A 23689-nucleotide genomic window follows, 5' to 3' on the forward strand; every position below is an offset into this window, starting at 1 on the left:
TATCCCAGCTTTATTAAGAAACAATTGCCATGTAACACTGTGTGTCATGATTTTCATGTCAACTGAAATGAAACTGTTATTTAGGTTTTTAATCTTAGAAAATTACATAACTCCACTTGTCAAAACACTTCAAATGCATTAAAAGGTTATAAAAAATGTACAGAAATATGGTCCACTAATATTGACCTGAATACTCACTTCAGTGGTTTGAACCCCCAACTTCCTGGCATGGTCCATGTTTGTCAGATTGGCTGCCAGCTGTTTCACTTTAGTTATTTTTCACAATACTGTTTTGTTAAAGCTGCCTTCCCAAATCATGGATTTTTTTTTTAGCTACATTGATCCTGAAAGTTTTATGTTATACAGATTTGGTCTATTGCATCTTGGTATGGTTTTGATTTAGAGGGCCTTTTTTGTATGAATACTAGGTTTACAAGTAACTTCATTCTTCTCAGAGTTTCAGTAATTGGTATTTTTCACATGGTTACCAAGCAAAAAATAGAATGTAGGCATCAAAGCTGGGGGACCCTTTCCTAAAAATGTGTTTCTCTTTTATAAGTGAATGGTGAAAATCATCTTGTCACAGGTGTGGAACATATACAGAACAGATGCTTGGATTTTAAAATTCATTAACTTGATCTTATAAAAACAGAAATCAATTACATGATTTTAGTCACAGAACTAGAGGAAGCGTTCATAGAAAATAATATTAGAATGAGTACTGAAATCACCATCATTTTGTTAACACATAGTAAGTATATGCATTCACTGTTCAGGATTAAACATGCAATAAGTAGAGTTAAGATCCTTAAAAGCAGAAAACATACAAAAGAAACATTCCAAATGTGACTTTTTGTCTTCTTTGTGACATAATATATAAGTTTGAGGGGGTAGGGGATCAAGGGTCAAATAACCACTTTGAGAAACAGTTCACAGGAAGGCAGCATAAGAACACTGTTTAAATATTCTCATTATCCCATCCTTATGTTTAGGAAAATGTGTGACTGAATGTGTGCAGTTCTGATATAAATATTTCCACATTAGTGGAAGGCAACTAAAAACATCCGTGTGTGTGTGTGTTTGTATTTATTTGTTTACGTGTCTGTTTCCCCAACTAGACTGTGAGCTGCTCAAGACTGATGGATGTTTTATCTTGTTTTATGCTCAGGGCCTGGCACACCGAGGTGCTCAATAACCAGCTGTTAAATGAATTCAGGCACAGTCTCTGCCCTCAAAGAGCTTGTAATCTACAACACCTATAATCCTGAATAAACATCATTTAATCTCGCTTGCATTTTTTTAAATACAAGTTATCTGTATAAAAAGAATATGAGTTCCTGACATTTCTATAAGCACAGTATAAAAAATTAGGAGCTCTAAGTTTTTATGGGAAAAAAAAAAGAGCTGTCTGTATCTCTTACTATACTTTTTCCTTTTGCAATTTACTCCCCTATTTTTTAAAAAATTAATTCCTTTTCCAATCTAGAAAGATGGTCCTGATGAAATTATTTGCAGGACAGCAATGGAGACACAGAGAAGAGACTTGTGGACATGGGGGAGAGGGACAGGAAGCAGAAGGCGGGATCTGTAAAACAGACAGCCAATGGGAATCTGCTGTATGACTGAGGAACTCAACCCAGGGCTGGGTAACAACCCAGAGGAGTGGGAGGGGGCAGGAGGAGGAAGGGAGGTCCACGAGGGAGGGGACGTATGTACACCTCTGGCTGATTCATGCTGATGTTTGGCAGTAACCAACAAAATACTGTAAAGCAATTACTCCAATTAAAAATAAATAAATTAAAAATAACTCCCCCCAAATTGACTCATTTTCTATTGAGATGATAATAATAATGGCTAATATGCGTTAACTACAGTCTACTATATCACTGGTATCTATTCATTTTATGTGCGATTCTCATCTAATGCTCGCAGTCACCCTACAAGGTTACTATTACACTACCCCACTAGCAGGCATTGCAATGGATGAAACAAACATGTAAACAGAACATAAATGTGTAGAAACAGAACAACGTAAAACAGGATCCAATGGAGAGAGCATTTCACCTCACTGGGGAAAAGACAGATTAGTTAATATTAGTGTTAGAATAACTATACATTTGGAAAAACAAAATACAATTAGGTCCTAAAATATCCCTCTAAAATCTTAGGTATATTAAAGATTAAAATGTTAAAAAGAAAAGAAAAAAAGTGAGATGGAAGAAAAAATATTTTTTAAAAGACAGATTTACTATTTTTACGTTTAAAATTCTGTACAGTCCCTTTCTTTAGTCCTCTTAATCCAATGGAGTAATTGAGCCAAATTTCACGAGGAAAACCTTTCCCCACCCCCCTGCTCTTTATCTTTCTCCCCATTCCCTCGGGCTGGACACAGCTGCTGGAGAGAGAACAGTCGGCATGTCCTGCAGGAAAAATTTTGCCATCGGTAGCCAGAAGATTTGCGATGTACAAGGGAACTGAGCAAATAAGCAAATATACCACAGTCAATGGAAGACAGGCTTCATTACAAGGAAAGAGGAAAACCAAGGGGAAAAGCCCATGACATTGGACTACAATTAAAGATATAGGTATGAACTCATGATTATTATATAGATAGGCAGATATAAAAGTAAACATATGTACATTCTATATATGTGTATGTGTATATACACCTAAATGTATATACACACATTTATATATAATTTCCAAGTTCTGTATGCTGACAGGACCTAAAAACAATGAGGCCTTAGTAGCAATGAATATAGTTAATATCTAGATCTTTGTTTCTAAGTGCCATTTTCCACTAAAAAGAACCAGAGATGCTTGGAGAAGTGACTGAGTACAGGGCTTAGGCAGGGAAAGTGCAAAATGAGCTGAGAATATGTCGTTATGAAAGAATATAAAAAAGTGTTCAAACAATCACAGGGATATGTCAAAAGGACACAAGTCAGCTTGAAGTAACACATTTTCACAGGCCATTTCTAGGACAATTTGGAGAATCAAAATAAAAATAACACAGTCTTACTTATGTGAAAAGTATATGTTTGCATATCTAGACAAAAACTGAAAGAATAATTTTATTAGCAGTTATGCTGTGATGGATGGAGAGAAACATAGTGGAAACAATTTTTAACATCATTCTTTTATACTGAAAATAAAGTAGCTTCACTATAAAACTTAAAAATTGTAAAGCCATAAAAATTAACATAATGGAGACCATGTAACAACATAGAAAACTGGTTACAGTGAGTTAAAGAAAGAAATGTTCTAAGAATCTGGCTATGCTCCAACATGTGTGCATGTGAACATGGACTAAAGATCTAGCTATCACATAATTCAATAGTGTGAAAACAGGACCCTTCTCCATTCATCATAAATCTTTTCCTTATCCTATATTGCAGTCCTGGTTACAGGCCATAATATTTCCTGGAACCATAAGCTTAGCCTCATCTTTCCTCCCTATCCAATGTTATCTCTAAAATGCCACATGCATGACTGGTGTTCTAGTTCAGGTCATCATTAACTCACACCACTCACCTTTTCACCCTTTCATTGCAACCTTTACACTATCACTAAAGTTGTCTCTGTATACAACCATTTTCAACAGGTTTCTACTGACTACACACACACACAAATTCATATTCAATCTATACAAAAATCAACTCAAAGTGGACTACAGACCTAAAAATAAAAGCTAAAAACTTTAATAACATTTCCAAAAGAAAATCTGAGAGGCAATCTTCAAAACCCTACGCTGAACAAAGATCTCTTAAGCAAGGTAAGAGAAGGTACAAAAAAATACAAACCATGTAAGAATAACAGGTAAACTAAACTTCATCAAAATAAAATGTATACCTCAAAAAGAGCCTCTTGGTGAAAGTGAAAGAAGAGAGTGAAAAAGTTGGCTTAAAGCTCAGCATTCAGAAAACTAAGATCATGGCATCTGGTCCCATCACTTCATGGCAAATAGACGGGGAAAGAGTGGAAACAGTGGCTGACTTTCTTTTTCTGGGCTCCAAAATCACTGCAGATGGTGACTGCAGCCGTGAAATTAAAAGACGCTCACTCCTTGAAAGGAAAGTTATGATCAACCTAGACAGCATATTAAAAAGCAGAGACATTACTTTGTCAACAAAGGTCCATCTAGTCAAGGCTATGGTTTTTCCAGTGGTCATGTATGAATGTAAGAGTTGGACTATAGAGAAAGTTGAGCACAGAAGAATTGATGCTTTTGAACTGTGGTGTTGGAGAAGACTCCTGAGCGTCCCTTGGACTGCAAGGAGATCCAACCAGTCCATCCTAAAGAAGATCAGTCCTGGGTGTTCCTTGGTAGGATTGATTCTGAAGCTGAAGCTCCAATACTTTGGACACCTGAAGAGAAGAGCTGACTCATATGGAAAGACCCTGATGCTGGGAAAGATTGAAGGTAGGAGAAGAAGGGGACGACAGAGGATGAGATGGTTGGATGGCATCACTGACTCAATGGACATGGGTTTGGGTAGGCTCCAGGAGTTGGTGATGGACAGGGAGGCCTGACGTGCTGCAGTTCATGGGGTTGCAAAGATCGGACACAACTGAGCAGCTGAACTGAACTGAACCTCAAAAACAACCATCAAGAAAATGAAAAGGCAGGGCGTAGACTGAAGAAAATATTCACAATACAAATATTCAACAAACTACTTGTATCCAGAATATATAAAGAACTCTTAAAAGTTCAATAACAAGAAGAAAACCCAAGTCAAAAACAGCAAAAGAATTGAAAAGACATTTCACAGAAGAAGCTATATGGATGGAAAATAAACACATGAAAAATACAGATTCAGACCAAATAAGACACCACTACACAACCACCAAAATGGCTAAAATTAAAGACTAACACTATCATCAGTTGATGAGGATGTGAAGCCTCTAGAACTTTCATGTATACTTAGTGGGAATGTAAAACAGTACAACTCTGAAAACGATTTGATACTTTCTCTTCAAGTTAAACATAAACTCACCATGTGACCTGGCAATTCTGAGTATTAACCCAAGAGACGTGAACACCTGTTTCTACACAAAGAATTATACACAAATGTTCACAGAAGCTTCATCCATAATGGCCAAAAAAACTAGAAATAACCCCAATGTCCATCAACAAACAAACGAATAAATGCATTGTGATACATCCATAAAACGGAAACTACTCAGCAATAAACAGGAACAAACTACTCACACATACAACATGGATGACTCTCAAGAATATTATGCTGAGGAAGACAAGCCAGACACAAAAGCAGACAGGTTGTATAGTGCCATTTGTTTTAAATTTGTGACAAAAGCAGATGAGTGGTTGCCTGGGGACAGCAGCAGGAGGGGAAACTGAAGGGTACAAGTGTGCAGTGGAACTTTTTATGGGATGAAATATTCTCTATCTTGATTGCAGTGGTAGTTACATGGCTGTCAAACACCTAAAGCTATACACTTAACATTTTATACACAAATTACATCTCAATAAAGTTAATTTTAAAAGAAAATAAAATTGAGAGACTCAAAAATGTTCATTCCACACTGGTTACTGAGATCCTGTAAGGTTTCTGATACTTCCTTGGCCCCCACACTGCTCAGGGTAAAGGTATTTGACCACCTGCAAAATTTTATTTGGTAGTACAAAGTTTAGATGCATATTATTAGTTCTCTTTTATAAGAATCATCCTGTTTCAACACTGTTCCAAATTATTTTTAAATTTTTCAAATAAGATTTGTACATTAAAAATGTACAAATTGTATCATATAAAAAAGCCAAGAATGAAAACAACTTAAAGGTCCATTAGAGGGGATTAAGTAAATAAATTCCATCAATCTATACAACGGAAACCAAGCAGCTCTTCATACACCTATATCTACAACCAGTAATTCTCACTGCAGTCAGAATTATCTGTTAAAAACTTAAAGCAGATATCACAGTCTTGACAAAAACAAATGAGCAAATAAACAAACCTGTTAATGCCTTCTCATCACACCTAAAAATGAAATCCTTTACCTTGGCCCTACGCAGCCTAGCTCTTGCCCATCTAATCCCCTTCACCTTCCATGCTCCATCTACACTAGCTTTCCTAAAAGTCCTTGGAGCCTCTTTCCTCTGATCTTCATCTAGCCAGTCCCTTTGTGTCAGTTCGGTCTCCATTTGGAGGTAGAAGGAAGGTTCAAGAGGGGTTATATGTATACCTATGACTGATTCATGTTGATGTATGGTGGAAACCAAAACCATAATATAAAGCAATTGTTACACAATTACTGTTACATTTACTGCTTATACAATTTTTTATTGAGATAAAATTTACAGAACATAAATTTTGCCTGACCATTTTAAACTGTACAATTCAGTCATTTTTAGTACATTTTGCAACCATCACCACTAATAGCAGAACATTTTCAACACCTAGAAAACAAACCCCAGATCCATTAAGGAATTTCTAATGGGCATGTCTCATGGTGGGGTGCATATCTCTTCCTGCTAAAATTGGAAGATCTCAGGCTCTGAAATCCATCAGGCTCTTCCAAGTGCCCCTCTCTCATAACTCACGATAGAAGTACTACTTCACTCACCACTTATTTTTCATAAATACAAGGAGATTAACAATAATATGAACTTCAGAAATATTCTGAATATTAGAACAGTTAATATACATCAAATAAATTTAATAATAAAATTTTTTTTTTAAGTCACCTCTTCAGAGGTCTTTCCTAAGCATCTAATCTAGTCATTTTTTTTTTCACCACATAACCCTACTTTAGTATTCTGTCTCTCTCCTCTTCTATCTTCCTTACTTGAACCTGAGCACCATAGGTGCAGAGACCTCATCTGTTTTGTTCACTGCTGTACTCCCAGGAGAGAGACTAGGCATTCAATTAACACCTCTCAAATAAATGATCTCCAAGATATGTTGTTAAATGGGGGAAAAGGAAAAAAAGGATATTATACTGTTTTTAGTTTACTATAATTTGAATAATAAACTGTAAAATAAAATATATGCACACATTACATATATGCTTCTACTCACATAAAAATCTCTGGAAAGATATTTAAGAAACTGGTATTACTATTGCCTTTAAGGAGAAGAACAGATGGGTTGAAGGGCAAAGTTAGAGAGACTGATACTCAACCTTTATTCTTTTTGAATTTTGCACCATATGCATATGGTATCTACTTTTTAAAGTAATCTAAAATATATATAAGCCATTACTTATAAAACAGCAATATCTACCATAATTAGAAAATGGGAGATGATCTCCTCTTACAGCTTTACAAATTTCCAGCTTTACTGCACCTTTGAATAGAAAGAGTGTCAGAAATTGACACCAGTTCTTAAACTCTCTATTTGTTACCTACACTTATTTATCATCATAAAAATGACACTTTTATTTTATTAGTCAGTATGTCAGTGTTTACATCATTGAAAATGCTTTCCAACAAACTGACTCACCTTCTATTTTTTTTCTCCCTGATGAACAAACATAGCTCTTACTCTGCATACAAATCATATTGACTAACAAAGGAAAGATCAGAAGGTAACATTCACTTAAAAGAATAGACTTAAGAAACAACAGAAAATTACTGAAATATCATAAGGGTGATTTAAAAAATTACTCAAGCCTGTTTGGATCTAATGACATTTTATGGTAACAGCAAGATTCTACCATGTGAACTGAGAACAAAATAAATAATAAACCAACACAAAAAACCATTAATAAACTAAAAATTATAACTTAATTTTTAACTGAGTTTAATTTTTTCAAAATTAGATAGAAAATCAGTATTTTTTCAAAGTATCCTTAAATTCAACCCGACAAATTTGCAGTTTACTTGAGTAAAAGTATCAAATAAAGGATCCTGATTAGCCACTGAAAATTCAACTTCACTATAAATTATTCTAAATATTGAAGGTCACCAAGTGATTTACACACTCCAAATACTACACCCTCAAACATATTTCCAACCAAAAAGCTGTATATCAGAGAGGGGAAAAAAAGTGAAGAGTAAGGCTTCAAAATTATCTTCTGACAGAACTGGCATTAAACTATCTGAGATCTGGATAAAGCCAAAATATACAAATACACATATGAAAACAAATCAGTTCAGTCATAATAAAAATAATTCAAAACAACCTAAACATGTTCAATAACCAGAAACTCATAAAGGACTGTGTTAGGAAATGTTTATTGTGGTAATGTGAATAACATTGGAAATCTACATATGCTTCAAAAATATTTGTTGAAAACAGATCTAACAGTTATGTAAATTTGAAACATTTTATCTTACATTGAAAAATTACACTAATGAAGACAACTCTGAATAAAAAAATACGCTCAGCTTTTTTTTTTTTTAAATGAGTTCTGGCAAGTAATACTGTCTATGGTTAAATGTCAAAACACACACGAAACTATTAGACTGTATTTACTATCAATCCAATTAGTCTCTCTTCAGTTTCTTGTTTGCATTAGGATGGCAAATGAAGTACAAAATTTCAATTTCAAATGTGCATATAACATTAACTGTGCCTTTTTTTTTTTGGCATTTACCACAAGTAAATTATTTGAGTATTCTATAAAAGAAGAACTATTGTCAAGAATAAGCAGTGAGCTACCTTCAGTGAAAATTTTATCTTTTTAATCACTAGATTACAGAAAGTCATTATTTTACCTTGCTAGATAAATGATAATCAGCAGTTTTTTACAGCCAGGTCAATTAGATATAAATCCTAAATGTTGAGTCTGAAGTCTTAACCATTTATCCACCAATTCTCATTCTTCTTTATATTCAAAATACCTCTTTCAAACAAATAAAGTGACTGTTGAACAGGATGGGGAGTTATTCTAAACTCTGCTTCATTGTATCTTAAACTACTCACTCAGAAATACAATTATCGATACAAATCCCACTGTAATTGTTTCATTCTGTCTCCTTGCCACATGGCACAGTGCCACATAATGTACTTTTTGCAGTCTGACATACTCAATGTCTTAGAAACAGCTTTGAAAACTGGCTCATGGCCTATTTGCAACTGATACTAGAGCTTAAATACCTTTCCAGCAAAGTTATACTAACTTCAAAATACTCTGGGATCAACCATTAAAATGTTTTTGTTTCGGTCACAACACTAATGAACACCAAATGTTAGAATTTGTTTTAACGATCTAATACATCAAGGATTTTCTTAAAAGGAAAGGCTGGATCAGCTATCCATTATATAATGAAAGGCAGATTAGTTAGTACTGATACAGATAATACTTGAGAGATTTAATACTTAAGTGAAGAATCAAGCATTAAAAAGTTAAATTCATAAAGTCTGCTCAATTAGCCATAATATTCTTTCCCTATAAAAATACCAAACTCCTGTGCTCTCTTCAGCAGCACATATATTAAAAAATACCAAACTCCTGGCTTCTGAGTGACATTGGAAAGCCTCCTTCCCTCCATTCCTAAAAGAGTCAATTAACTTTTGCCTTCATTTCCCCATTCCTACAAAATGGGTGATACTACACCATGCTTTGCTTACCGCAAAGGAATATACAATATCAAAGGAAGTAGAAAGGAGTTGGAGGAAATCGGAACACATTAGGTCTATTAAAGCCTGGTAAGAACACTGGTTTGACAAGATTTTAGGAAACAAATGCATAAATGCTATCTTTAAAACACAAAAATAAAGAGTAGAAAAATGTTGCTTTCAAATTGTGGTGCTAGAGAAGACTCTTGAGAGTTCCTTGGACAGCAAGGAGATCAAACCAGTCAATCCTAAAGGAAATCAACCCTGAATATTCATTGGAAGGACTGAAGCTGAAGCTCCAATACTTTGATGCAAAGAAATGACTCATCAGCAAAGACCCTGATGCTGGGAAGGATTGAAGGCAAAAGGAGAAGGCGACAACAGAGGACGAGATGGCATCACTGACTCAATGTACATGAGTTTGAGCAAGCTCTGGAAGATGATGACGAACAGGAAAGCATGGGCGTGCTACAGTCCCTGGGGTCACAAAGAGTCAGATATGACTGAGTGACTGAACAACAGTAAAGCAATTTCTGCCAGACACTGTATGTGTGAGAGTACTTGTTATTTGGGTGAAAAGGGAAGGTATGAGGTTTAAAAAACAGAAATGTAGGTATTATTCTTCTCTAAAACAGCTACACCTGATAAGACAAATAGTGCTCTGTTCATATTTAAGCCTTCTGCTATAGCTATATTTGAATATAATAGATGATTCCTTATTTTTTAAAAAGATGACAGGTTTTTGTTTAATAGATATCACAGTGAATTCAGACTTTTTTAAAATGTAACTATTTAGAGACTTCAAACAACCAAGGTACTAAGAAATATCCCAAAAGGTTTTAAAGAATGGTTGTATATAACCATCAATATGAATTGAGTGTCTTGATTCGTGAAATAATCAAACTCAAACTCGACTAGACTTTGAATCTTCAGAACTCCTTCTTAGATCACAGAACTGGACAAACTAGGCAAGGAGTTTTCATGACCTACAGAGACCAGTACAAGGCATATGTAAGCACTATACAAATTTTTGTTAAATATACCATTAAATACAAATGGTACATTTGCAATACATTTGCAAATAAAGGTTGTTGTTATAGAATCCTATTACAAAAGAAAATTATTTTATAGAAAGTGTGGTAAATAAGCTTTCATTTTTATTTATTTATTTACTTACTGAAAGGTAGAGTGGCTTTATTAAAATGAGACAAAGCAGACTTGAGAATAAGGAATATTGTCGGGGTAGAGAGGAACACTACATAATGACAAAGGGGCTGATTCATCAAAAAGACAGAGCAATTCTAAATATGCATGCCCATTCAAAAAAAGAGATTCAAACTATATGAAGCAAAACTGGATAGAATGAAAAAAGAAATAGACAAATTCACATTTCCAATTGTGACTTCAATACTTCTTTTACAGTAATTGATAGCATAAGTAGACACAGAATCCATAAGGGTGTATAGATCTGATGAGATCAATCATGGGAAGGCAAATGAAACATTATATTCATAAAAGAAAGATTTATAGATGAAACTGGCATTTATTCCAATTCACAAATGAGTACATGTTCATTAATTTAGTCATTCATTCATTCAAATATTTACATAGCTTCTTATTTTCCTAGCACTGGGCTAGGTATTAAGAGATAAATATGATAAAATAAGAGATAATTAAGATAAAATCTGTGACCCAAGACTAATCAGGTATTCTGCTCACTTTTGAATTTATTAAAATTTAAAGAAAATGTGACACTCACACAGTATTTAACTAAATGGTGTAACTATGCACAGTAATGTGGTTCTGTACATACCATCATTTTTTAAAGAACCCTTCTAAACATACTGCAAATAAAAGTTGAAGGCTGGTGAAACGGACAGACAAGTGTATCCAAACACATTTTCTCCTTATTCTTCTCTCAGAACCCAGCAGTTAATTAAAGAACACTGGATATGAAAGCCTGGCTGTGGTGGTTAAACTTGAAAGAAACTAATATGGTTTTCTGTTATCAAATAATTTGATCACTCTGAGAAAAATGAACAGGAGTAATTTGAAGCATGCAATTTGCCTCTCTTCTCTGAAGCAGATTTATGGTTGCTCTTACATCCTCACATTTTTGTTGTGGGTAGGCTATACTTTTCAATCTGCTTCTAAGCATTATGACACAGGAATCTTCTTTCTAACTTGGCCTTATATCTACTTAGCCTCATAACCTCTAGATTATATTATTTGACTCAGAGACACCATGAACACAAAACATTGGACACAAATAAATAGTCAAATAAATGGTCTCTAAAAGAAAATTCTCATACAGAAATTTTTAAAGCTTTAAGTCTATGTATCCTTTTAAGAAAAGACAATACTTACCAAACAAGTCTTCTCCCTCTACACTGTCATAGCAGTTTGAACCAGCAACATTTTCCCAAATATTTAGGAAATGAGATGGTACAGTCTTGGGAAAAGTCTCTCAAACAACTAGACTTCTCTACTCCTTGTAGACTACTCCACTGGAAAAAATTAGTTTGTGTCTATCTTGAAACTGATTTTTAAAAATTTTTATTGTGGTAGAATATATATATAAAATTTACCATCTGAACCACTTCTAAGTTTACGGTTCAGTAGTGTTAAATACAAGCACACTGTGCACAACCAGTGTTCAGAACTTTTCATCCTGTGAAACTGAAAGTCTGTACTTATTAAACAATAAATGAAACCACCATTTTACTTTCTATCTCCATGAATCTGACTACTCTAGCTACCTATATGAGTAGAATTATACAGTATTTGCCTTTTTGTGACTAGTTTATTTCATTTAGCATAATGTCTTCAAGGCTGTATAGCATGTGTCAGAATTTCCTTCCTTCTTAAGGCTGTATAATATTCTATTGTATGCATATACTACATTTTGTTTAACCATTCATCCACTGATGGACACTTGGGTTGCTTCCTTTGTCTATCATGAATAATGTTGCTATGAATGTAAATTAAATGATTCATCAAAAGTACATATTACTAAATTATTCAATGATGAATATGAAAGGTAAGAAAAATATGAAACAAATTATCACTTGGTTTTCTAATAAAGGGTGCTCATTTCCATTCAACAAACTGGTAATGCCTGCCAATGCAAGAGACACAGGTTCAATCCCTGATCTGGGAAGATTCCACATGCCACACAGCAACCAAGCCCAGGTCCCACAACTACTGAAGCATGCAGGATCTAGAGCTCATGTTCCACAACAAGAGAAGCTTCCTCAATGAGAAGACCCTGCACCACCACAACTAGAGAAAAGCCCGTGCAGCAACAAAGACCCAGCATAACCAAACAATAAATAAATTTAAAAATTATTTTTAAAAACCGGTAAACAGAAAATAGCAAAAGGCACACTTATGTATTTGAATTGTCACTAAGTTCTCTATCTTTCATAATTAGTTTTAAAAGTCTACCAGGTCAATTGAATAATGCCTAATTTTTATGTCTAAAGTTAACACATATCAAGAATTTATCATGCAGGAGTATTCAGAAATCTTTTTTTCACAGCAAATATTCTTATAATTTTATGGGGAAGCTTAAAATGACTGAATTGTTTTTTCCTGAAACATCCTTATAACCTCACTGAATGACATTTTTTTCAAATTCCATATTTCAAAGAGAAAATACAATACACTCTTTTGACAAGCATTTAATCATATAATCAACGAAAGTTATTTAAAGGTTTAAAATATCCAGAATGAGGAACTATTATTAAGTCTTGAATAATATGAAGTAAAAGCTTTTCTATTTAGACAAAGGTACTCATGAAGTTAATGTAATACATGTATGCCTATATGTCAGAGCACTTCTTTATCTTCCAGTTAATAATACGTTATTATGTGTTCAATAATCCTAAAACCATGAATATGTTATAACATTCAATTTTCATACCAAAGTGTCATTACTGGGCAGCATTTAGCTATGCCACCTTACAGTCTCATTCTAAGCGCACTGCTCAAAGCAAATGCACTGTGGGCTTGGTCCCCACAGTCACCAAAGATTCCTTCAAGAGGGTTCCAGAAGACTGACTCTGCTGCACTGGAAAATAGGCAGGATCTCCACACACTATATGCAAAGAGGTCCAAAACTCATTGTTCCATTAGAAAGTCAAATTGCAAGACAATTCTGAAAATACACGCATTAACCGTAGTTTCTTAGAGTCAGACTGAAAAGGTGGATTGAAAAAAGGACTTCTTCTTTTCATTTAACATTCATTTATCATTTTTAAGGCAGTAAAACTATTCTGTATGAAAACTACAATGATGTATATATGACATTATACATTCATCAAAACACACAGACTTGTACATCACAAAAAGTTAACAATAGGAGAAACTGGTGGGGTGGGGATGGAAGTGGGAAAAGAATATGGGAATTTTCTGTATTTCCACTCAATTTTTCTACAAATCTAAAAATGCTGTAAAAAATAAGTATACTAAATAAAAAAGAAATCTGTACTTTGAGTTTTAAATGACAAGTTCATGCAGGATAATAAAAAATTTTAAAACTTCTAAGAATGCTAAATATTTTAAATCACATGATTAATGCAGATTTGGGAGATGAAATCAACACATGCCATGTTATTGCAGGGCTTTCTATTCAATATTAGATATTTTGCTATTTAAAGCAGGTTAGCATCCAGAGTGTAAAAATGTAGATTTTTACATATAAATATGGACTAACATATTATAAACTATGCTATAGTAAATATAACATCATACATATTTTATATGTGTATAAAATATACATATAAATACATATGAGGTCTGGTATAAGGACTTCCCTGGTGGCTCAGATGGTAAGGTATCTGCCTACAATGTGGGAGACCCAGGTTCCATCCCTGGGTCGGGAAGATCTCCTGGAGAAGGAAATGGCACCCCACTCCAGTATTCTTGCCTGGAAAACCCCATGGACAAAGGAGCCTGGTAGGCTAATATCCACAGGGTCACAAAGAGTCGGACAGGACTGAGCGACTTCACTTTCACTTTCTAAGGTATATGTATATTTTATACACATATATATGTATATTTTATACACATATAAAATACATAGTATATAAAATAGTACATATTTTACATATAAACACGTACTAAAATAAGAATGCACTAATATAAAAATGTTAGTATATATGAACTAAGAGATAATAACTACCCTATATAGGTGTGGGCTTCCCTGGTGACTCAGTGGTAAAGAATCCACCTGCCAATGCAGGATATACGAGTTTGATCCCTGGGTCGGGAAGATCCCCTGGAGAAGCAAATGCCAACCAACTTCAGAATTCTTGCCTGGGAAATCCCATGGACAGAGGAACCTGGCAGGCTACAGTCCATGGTGCTGCAAAAGAGTCAGACATGACTTAGCAACTGAACAACAATATATAATATGCTACATGAGATACTCCAAACTGCACATAATAAGGTCCAGAGAACAGATACTAAAAGTCTGCATAAATACTGTCAAATCACTTACCAATGATTCTATTTTAAAACCTAATCTATTTAAAATATGCTTGAATTATTCTAGGAGGAGAAAAAGGAAGGACATGTCAATTTTTACAACTTTTTGATGTTTTTTAGCACAAACATTTAGGGTTTGTTTAGCCTAGAAAGTTAGGGGAAAAGAACGAGTATAAGGAAAACCTCTATGTTTTTTAATGAAATATTTCCTTATCAAAAAATTTGTATAGGAGGTAAAAAATGGAGAGGCACAAGAATGCATTCCAACATTCCAGAAAAGAGATTTCCTTAAGAAAACATTACTAGAGCATGTACAAGTGTGCCAGGAAATCTACTGATTATAACCAGGAGTATGGGGGGAAAGTTGAGATTTAGGAAAGTGTAACTTGTACTCAGCAGGGAAGGGAAGAAGGGGAGAGGGCCTTCTTGCCATGAATATGCTAAGGGGCCATGAGGTATACAGATCCCAAGAGGAGCCAGTAAGCAGAGGAAACATTCACCTGCACTTAGCACCTCTGAAAAGTATGCTTCTAATATTAATAGATATAGATCTCTACCTCTGGACTTATCTTCCTCCAAGATGCCAAAGGCTATCTGAACTAAAGGAAAGAAACTATTAATAGAATACAGCATGCCTTTCCCTGTCTTCATCCTTAAAGGTGAATCAAGTTTTATCTTTGGGATATATACACAGTGCAATTTTTAATGCACAGCCACTTTAAAATAACTTCCTTCCACTTATCTGCTGATGATTAAAATGTCTTTGAGATGATAATTACTTTCTTATGATAACAAATAAAGAACATTTAAAATGAAACAAAAATTCAAAGAAGAAAAAGGAATAAATATACCAAGAAAAAGGAATAAATATACATACAGCTTTAAGTGTTTCCCTCTTTATTATAGTGAATATGTTACTTCTCCAGTGAAAAAAATTTATAAAAACTTTAATTGGTTTCATCAAGTATTACCTTTCAAATTTTTTGACTAAAAATACAATTAATATACAAGTATAAATAACACATCAGTTCACCATTCCATCAAAATTAAAAAGACAAGACCAGCTGGGCCATAAAGAAGGCTTAGCACGAAAGAATTGATGCTGTCATGCTGTGGTACTGGAGAAGACTCTTGAGAGCCCCTTGGACATAAAGGAGATCAAACCAGTCAATCCTAAAGGAAATCAACCCTAAATATTCACTGGAAGGACTGCTGCTGAAGTTGAAGCTTCAATACTTTGGCCACCTGATGTGAAGAGCTGACTCACTGGAAAAGACCCTGATGCTGGGAAAGACTGAGAGTAGGAGGAAAAGGGGGCAACAGAGGATCAAATGGTTGGATGACATCACTGACTCAATGGACATGAATCTGAGCAAACTCCAGGAGATAGTGAAAGACAGCCTGGCATGCTGCAGCTCACAGGGTTGCAAAGAGTTGGACACAGCTTAGCAAATGAACAAGTGGTCTTGAAAGAAGACAAAGATTATCAGTAAGTAGAAAGAGCATAGGAATGGAAAGAAAGACTAAGCTCACCAAAGACAAGTAAAAATGACCGTTACCAACATCCAATGAGAGAGCCAGCATGGCACAGTGTGTTAAGATTGTGCTAACACATACTTTTCAAATCCCAGTGCTGTCTCTTTATACACAGATATAAACTTAGGGTACCAAAGGGAGGTATCTTAACTTCTCAAAGCTTTAGCTGCTTTATTTGGAAAAGGAGGACACCAGAAGTCACAGTCACATTAGTTGTTTTAAAGTTCAAATGAGACAGTGCTTTCGGCATAGAGGCTGGCACATATAAACACCCAATAAATGTTAGCCTAAAATAAGCACTATTAATATGTGGCAATAAATTTGAACAAACAGCTCTCTAGGCACACTATTAAGAAGGAACACTGCTACTGAGCTGTAGGGCACACAACTATGGCGTTCCATGGGCCTTCATGAAGGTATCATTTGAATCATGACCAACACATTACACAGATGCTTTGTAGGGGCTAACATTAATATTACAGACTTTAAAAGAATAATCAGAAAACAGCCATCTAGAAATGCATGAACACTCAAGCTGGCACAGATGTGAATCTAAACGGTATTCAAACTCTGAGTTTCATTTTTCCTATTTCTAATATGAAGATAATACCACTTAACTGACAAGGCTGTTAGAATAATAGAGAATAATTCATGTGACATGCTTAGTACAGTGTCCAACAGACTGCTCATAGCTGTCGGCTTATAAGCAGCCAATAAATGATATTAAGATTACAACTATGATGATGACAGGCACTTTTATTCTCTTATAATCAGATAACAATAGAAGGGGAATTAAACTGTTCTAGTTTTCTAAAAGAAAAAAAAATACTTGAGATGCTCCTTTTTAGGAAAAAAAAAAGTCAAAACCACCACCCATTATTACTTGGAATGCAGTTCTTCATGAGAACAGGCTGAAATATATATGATACCTCATTCTTTTGCTTTCACAAAGCCAGTTTGAATGAATGAGTGAATGAATGAATCAATGAACAAATTAAGTAAATAAATAAATCTCTGAAATAACTTCATCCATTACTGCTTAATTCATGAGACTGCTGAAATACAGCCACTTCAATGATATACTATGGTTGCTACCCATAACTAGAAACTTCTCACCAAGCCATAGCTGATGGAACAGTAGTGGCATAAAGTAGAGGTGGTATTAGAAGAGTTTCAGCTTTGGTGTGCAATATTCTCTCTCTTACTATAAGACAGAGAATTATTACTAGGATTAATCTACAGTGGAATAAAGAGGTACTGGCTTTAAGTGAAAAAAGTCAGTCACATATTGTATGATTCCATTTACATGAAATGTCCAGAAGAAGCAAATTCATAACAGAAAAGAGACTAATGATTTTCTGGTGCTGAGGTGGGGGAGGAAGGGCAAGGAGCAAGATAAGAAGTGACTGCTCACATTGGGATTTCTTTAGGGGTGTTAACATATTTCAAAGCTTAGCTGTGATGGCTACATAACCAAATGTGAATAAATGGGAAACCACTAGATGGTACGAGCATGTTTTCTAACTTCTTTTCCATGAATGTCAGTAATTAAAGCTATAGGAATAGATTCTGTAAAAAGTATTCTTTCAATAAGCTGGCAATGTGACACCCTATTATAAAACTTTCTAAGAAAAGAAATTATATCACCAAAAGGTAGTATCTACCCCTTAAAGTAATAAATCAGTAATGCCTAGGTTTATCTCAAAATCATGATCTCTCATTTCAGTAATATGATTAATGATTTATACACTTTGAAAATGGAATTTCTGCTGAGGATTGAGTGACTCAAAGAAACCATATCCAAACTTGTTACCTACTAAGAAAAAGAGTCCACATAAGAATTTATGTTCTACATGTTTTAGATTTATGTTCTAGCTTTTATTTCTGGCTGTACTACATATTAAGATACCAGAAACCCTTCTAGAGTGGACACTATATGGTTCATCTCCCAGGTCTTGCGCCTAAAGACTCAATTTCCCCAGCTGCCAAGAATGTTAGCTACTGTTGGTTCACTGCCAAGAGTCACTCCAGGAATTGCCCTCACCCAAAGACCCCCATCACTAGGAGGAGATGGAGTACCATTAGCCCCTGGCAGGTGGCAGGACAGTTGTTAAAACTTTCACCACTAGTAATCTGGAATGAGACACCAGTATAAGATGAATGCGCTGGTGGATATCACATTTCAGGGTCTGAGAAGTTAAGAGGAAAGCAGTAATTATAAGGACTGTGAAATCAGATGGCTCTTGCTAGGTGCTATTGGTGCTGTGGGCAACTGACTAATCACCAACTGAACGTAAAGTGCAAAAGTCAGAGGGCCTCCTTGGCAGCATATAAAGAGCCTCTCACCTCCAACAACAACAACAAAAACAACAGAAAACCGAAGCTTCAGCCCAAGACTCAACACAAGGGTAGCTGAGCTCCAGGCTGGATTTTCAATTCCCTCAAATCAACTACATCAAGGTCAGGGTTCTGATTAGAAAAGCATAGAACCCTAAGGCTTAGCATGAGGATATCTGAGTGATGCGCTTGAAAATCTTGAATCTCCAGGTTCCCAGGAACTATCTGATCCTGAGGAATTATTAATAATACTTTTCCTTGCCTGAAGATGATGCAAAGGTTTCTACTACACAAGACAACCTATGTCCTCCACGATCAACCTCCACTTCCCCTTCCGGCTCCAGACCAATCACAAACAACTATGCTTGGGAAGTGCAGAATGTGCTAAGGTAGAACAGGACTATGTGCTGAAGGAGCTGCAGGACTGACTTAGCCAACATTGACCCACAGCAGCTGGAAAAGTACATGTAGGGCTGGATCCTGAAAATGCTGATCAAGGGAGATAGAATATAAAGTTGGATAAAGGAGAGCTTAATTGAAAGGGCTTCCCAGGTGACTCAGTGGTTAAGAATCCACCTGACAATGCAGGAGACAAGAGATGTGGATGGTCGGGAAGATCCCCTGGAGAAGTAAATGGCAACCCACTCCGTATTCTTGCCTGGAGGATCCCATGGACGGAGGAGCCTGGCAGGTTCTAGTCCATAGGACCACAAAGAGTTGGACATGACTGAGCGACTGAGCACGTGTCTAGCTGAAACAGGTATCCTCCCATGATACAGAATTTAACACCTAGACAAGGACCCTGGAAATGATTCTACTCTACTATTAAGATAGCTCTTAAAAGCTTGGATGATGTAAAGGTCTACAGTAAGTGACAGGAAAATGCCAGAATTGCTGTGGTAGATGGTAAAGTGAAGGAATAGTGGGACCCTGGAGAGCACATATCAGGTTAAGGCTGAAAAAAAGGTGCCTGCCAACCATACTCCACAGGAGGGCCCAGAAGACATTATACCCCCAAAGCAGTAAGGAATACACTGGTGAGCATCGCTCAGCTCAGTGGTAGCTGTCCTCATAGGCCAGTTTGACCAAAGGAAATATTATTAGAGAGAGGGGCTCCCTGAGGTACAAAGACCTGGCCCCATGCCTGAATCTGAAATATCTCTGAACACGGATCCCTGCCCAGAGCTCCCCACAGAATTGAAATCCTGGTTGCAACTGCACTGTAGGTTAGCTTCTCCCTCTGCTCAATCCTGCTTCACAATCCTTCTCCTTCCTACAGATGCTGTTGCCAAGAGAACTGCCTCAAAAACCTCCTCCATGCAAATCTCTGCCTCAACTCTATTTCCTGGAGAACCAGACCTAAGACTATCTTAAACATGTAACAATGCTGGATGAAATAAAACAAACAATCCTTTAAACACATAGAAGGAAAGTAAGCAGTGAGAAGCCAAAAATAAGAGACAGGAACTGAGAAAACCAGACCCGTAAGCATGAATTGATTGTGGTTGCTGTGGGGAGACATGCCAGTTTCAATAACCAGAAGGCTTGAATTTTAACACCTATTAAGTAGCTGGAAATGGGGCCTTAACCATGAGAAACAGAGGGGTAGAATAAAATGCTCTCGTAAAACCAAGTCACCCAGCTAAGAGGCTTAACTATCTTGGCCAGGGTTCTAATGGACAAAAACAGTCTACACTGAGAACTTGAGAGTTGTGGCCTAGCCTTTAGAAAGGTTTGAAGTTCAAATGTATATTAGCTGCTTGGTTCAAGAAATCCAAGGCTCAGAGACTTATTTTAAAAAAAAAACAACTCATCTCAGGCCAATAATACTCCTGGGGTATCTAGCAAAAACAAATGCAAAACTACTCTGGACCTAGAGAATTTCTAAAGATATAGCCTCATTAAAGCTGAGCTTACAATCCAAAGTTACAAAGCACTTGAAGAAATAACCCACCACATGGTAAATAGAAGACACAAAAGATAATAGAATTAGACAATAAAAACTTCAGTTAATAGTATAGATAGAACTTACAAAATAAGCATGCTTAATATTATTTAGAAAATATTATAAAACATATCAAAAATGTCACACAGATTTGGGAGGGGGAGCTATCTTAATAGTAGAATAGAATCATTTCCAGGGTCCTTGTCTAGGTGTTAAATTCTGTATAAGCACTGAAATTTAAAAATACATATATGTATATGTATATATTTTACTAAGGTGCAGGTTAGGCTTCTCTGGTAGCTCATCTGGTAAAGAATCCATCCATCTGCAATGGAGGAGACCCTGGTTTGAATCCTGGGTCAGGAAGATCCCCTGGAGAAGGGACAGGCTAGCCACTCAGTATTCTTGGGCTTCCCTTGTGGCTCAGACGGTAAAGAATCCACCTGCAATGCAGAAGACCCCAGTCCAGTCCCTGGTGGAGACAGCAAACCACTCCAGCATTCTTGCCTGGAGAATCCCCATGGACAGTGGAATCTGACGGGCTACAGTCCATGGGGTCACAAAGAGTTGGACACAACTAAGCGACTAAGCACAGCATAGCAAGCTGCAGGTTAAGACACAGCTTAAGAAATCATTAAAAAAAGACAAAGAGCTAGAACTCCCCTGGAGGTTCAGGGGTTAGGAGTCAGCCTTGCAGGGCAGGGGACACAGGTTCAATCCCTGGTAGGGGAACTAAGATCCCACATGCTGTGGGGCAACTAGCCCAGATGCCCCAGCTACTGAGTCCACAAGCTCTAGAGCCCATGTGCCACAACTAGAGAGCCCACGTACTGCAGTGAATGATCCCACAGGACACAACAAAGGTCCTGCATGCTGCAACTAAGAGCAGAGCAGCCAAATACATAAATGAATATTAGAGGAAAAAAGAAAGATCTTAGGAAATTATTCAGATACAAAACAGAGACATGGAAAATGAAAAATGGCATTAAGAAATACAGAGCATAGGAAAGAAGACCTAGTAACAACTTGCAGCAAATCAAGAAGAGAATAGAATGAGAAGCAATATTTGAAGAAATAACAGGTGAGAATTTTCCAAAAATGATGAAAGGCATTAATCATCAGACTGAGAAACCTCCTACATACACATCTCACTAAGACGCATTGTCAACAAACTATACAAACACCAAAGACAGAGAGATTATCTCAAAAGCAATCAGAGAACATGGTCTCAAGAGGAAGAAACTAAATGGTATACAGCAAACCAAAATTAAACACAGTAAGACATTAGGAAGGCTCTATGCTGATATTCCTGTCATTCAATAAGCACATCTAGAAAACAGAGGGGAGACAGGATCAAACAGCATGTGAAAGAAGGAACCACAGAACACTTCTTCCTCTTATGAGAGAGCACTTGTCAAGCAGTAAAAATACAATTCTTTTTCTTTTTGGGCTTCACTGAGATGAGAGAAAGAAGGTAAAGTAAAATGAAAGAAGGTAAGGAGGGAGAAGAAAAATTCTCTTTCCTAATAAGAGACTATCATAAGATAGAATAAAAAAGTCTCTAAAGACAAAAGAATTTTTGGGAGTATTTTTATGAAACAAATTTTCAGGGAAAGCCTCTAGGATGAAGACAAAAATGCTTTGTTTATGGGTAAGACTAATGAAATTTGGTTAATTAGGGGAAACTAACTTATAAAAAGCATAATGATATAAAATATAAAAATGACGATACAGTGATAAAAGCAGAAATACTCAAACTAAACACTGTAATGGACACTGGTTGCAACCCCAGCAACCATGTCCCCTACTTTGCCTTTGGAGCACTACTCTTGCTTCACACAGCCTTTATGTTTAGGGGGAAGGCAACCACATTCACTCTAGCAATAAGGCAGAGGACTCAGGTTCAAGGCATTCAGTGTAATACCCCTTACTTCACCCTGACGGCTGGAGAAGTTTCCTGAGAACTTTTGGAAAAGAACATCTCTCCTTTTCTGTATGATGGTGGTATGAAATATGATGCCTAGAACTCCTGCAGCCATTTTGCAATCATGAGGAAAGCCAGCCTAAAAACAAAATCTGCATGAAGATTTGAGCAAAGCCAAGAGAATTACAAAGAAACAGAGCCAGAGTCCTGCTCAAATAGCATCTGAAGACTGACCTATCTCTAAACTTTCCAGTTAAGTAAATTAAACAAATTCCCTTTATTTTACTGAGTCAAGTTTTCGGTTATTTGTAACTAGAAATGTTATCTGATATATGTGATACACGGTTAAAGCTCTATGTGATTTATCACTAAAATTTCCACTGATTTAGACTCAAAACAAATTTTAGACTAGAAATTTATTAAGATACAATACAGAAATGGCTTAGGAAAAAAAATGAGAAAATGCTTGGTATGGGAGATTTTCACTAGTCATGAGAAAGCAATTTGCAGGAGCCAGGAAAACTGAGCATTCCAAACACCAGAGGCCCTGAATGTCCTAAGACAATTGTGCAGATGAGAGTTAAGATGCTGGAGCCAGAGAGAAAACAAGACATTCTTAAATGAGGTTTGCCTCTAAAGAAATCCAGAGAGTATCAAACTACTTCCTCTTGCCAGTCTTTTTGTTTTCATGCCATTTTGCTTAAACTTTGTTTACTATTTTTAAAAACTGAAAGATCTCTCATTATATATGCATAATATATGCATTTATCATCACTCCCAAAACTCCACTAAAAAGACAGTAAAGGAAAATTTTTAAGTATTAAATTCTTGGGATAAAGACTAGAGGAAATTAAAGACAAAAGAAGCTAATAAAATTTTGGAAGATGAAAAGCAAAGAGTTGGACAGTTTCTGACTTAACAGAACAGATAAAG

The 23689-nt window shown here is 35.9% G+C and overlaps 1 protein-coding gene across 3 annotated transcripts in view; it reads right to left on the reverse strand.

Annotated features, from left to right (window-relative positions):
- Nucleotides 1-23689, reverse strand: part of DISP1 (dispatched RND transporter family member 1) — a 219321-nt gene that overhangs the window by 156437 nt on the left and 39195 nt on the right. The window contains exon 3 of one of the 3 annotated variants that reach the window (XM_070474472.1): nt 14710-14892. The exons of the other annotated variants lie outside the window; for them this stretch is intronic. The gene's annotated coding sequence lies outside the window, so the exon portion shown is untranslated. The remainder of the gene's footprint in view (nt 1-14709; nt 14893-23689) is intronic. 3 annotated transcript variants of the gene reach the window in all.

This window comes from Odocoileus virginianus, chromosome 11, assembly GCF_023699985.2.
Source record: "Odocoileus virginianus isolate 20LAN1187 ecotype Illinois chromosome 11, Ovbor_1.2, whole genome shotgun sequence".
Classification (NCBI taxonomy): Eukaryota; Metazoa; Chordata; class Mammalia; order Artiodactyla; family Cervidae; genus Odocoileus; species Odocoileus virginianus.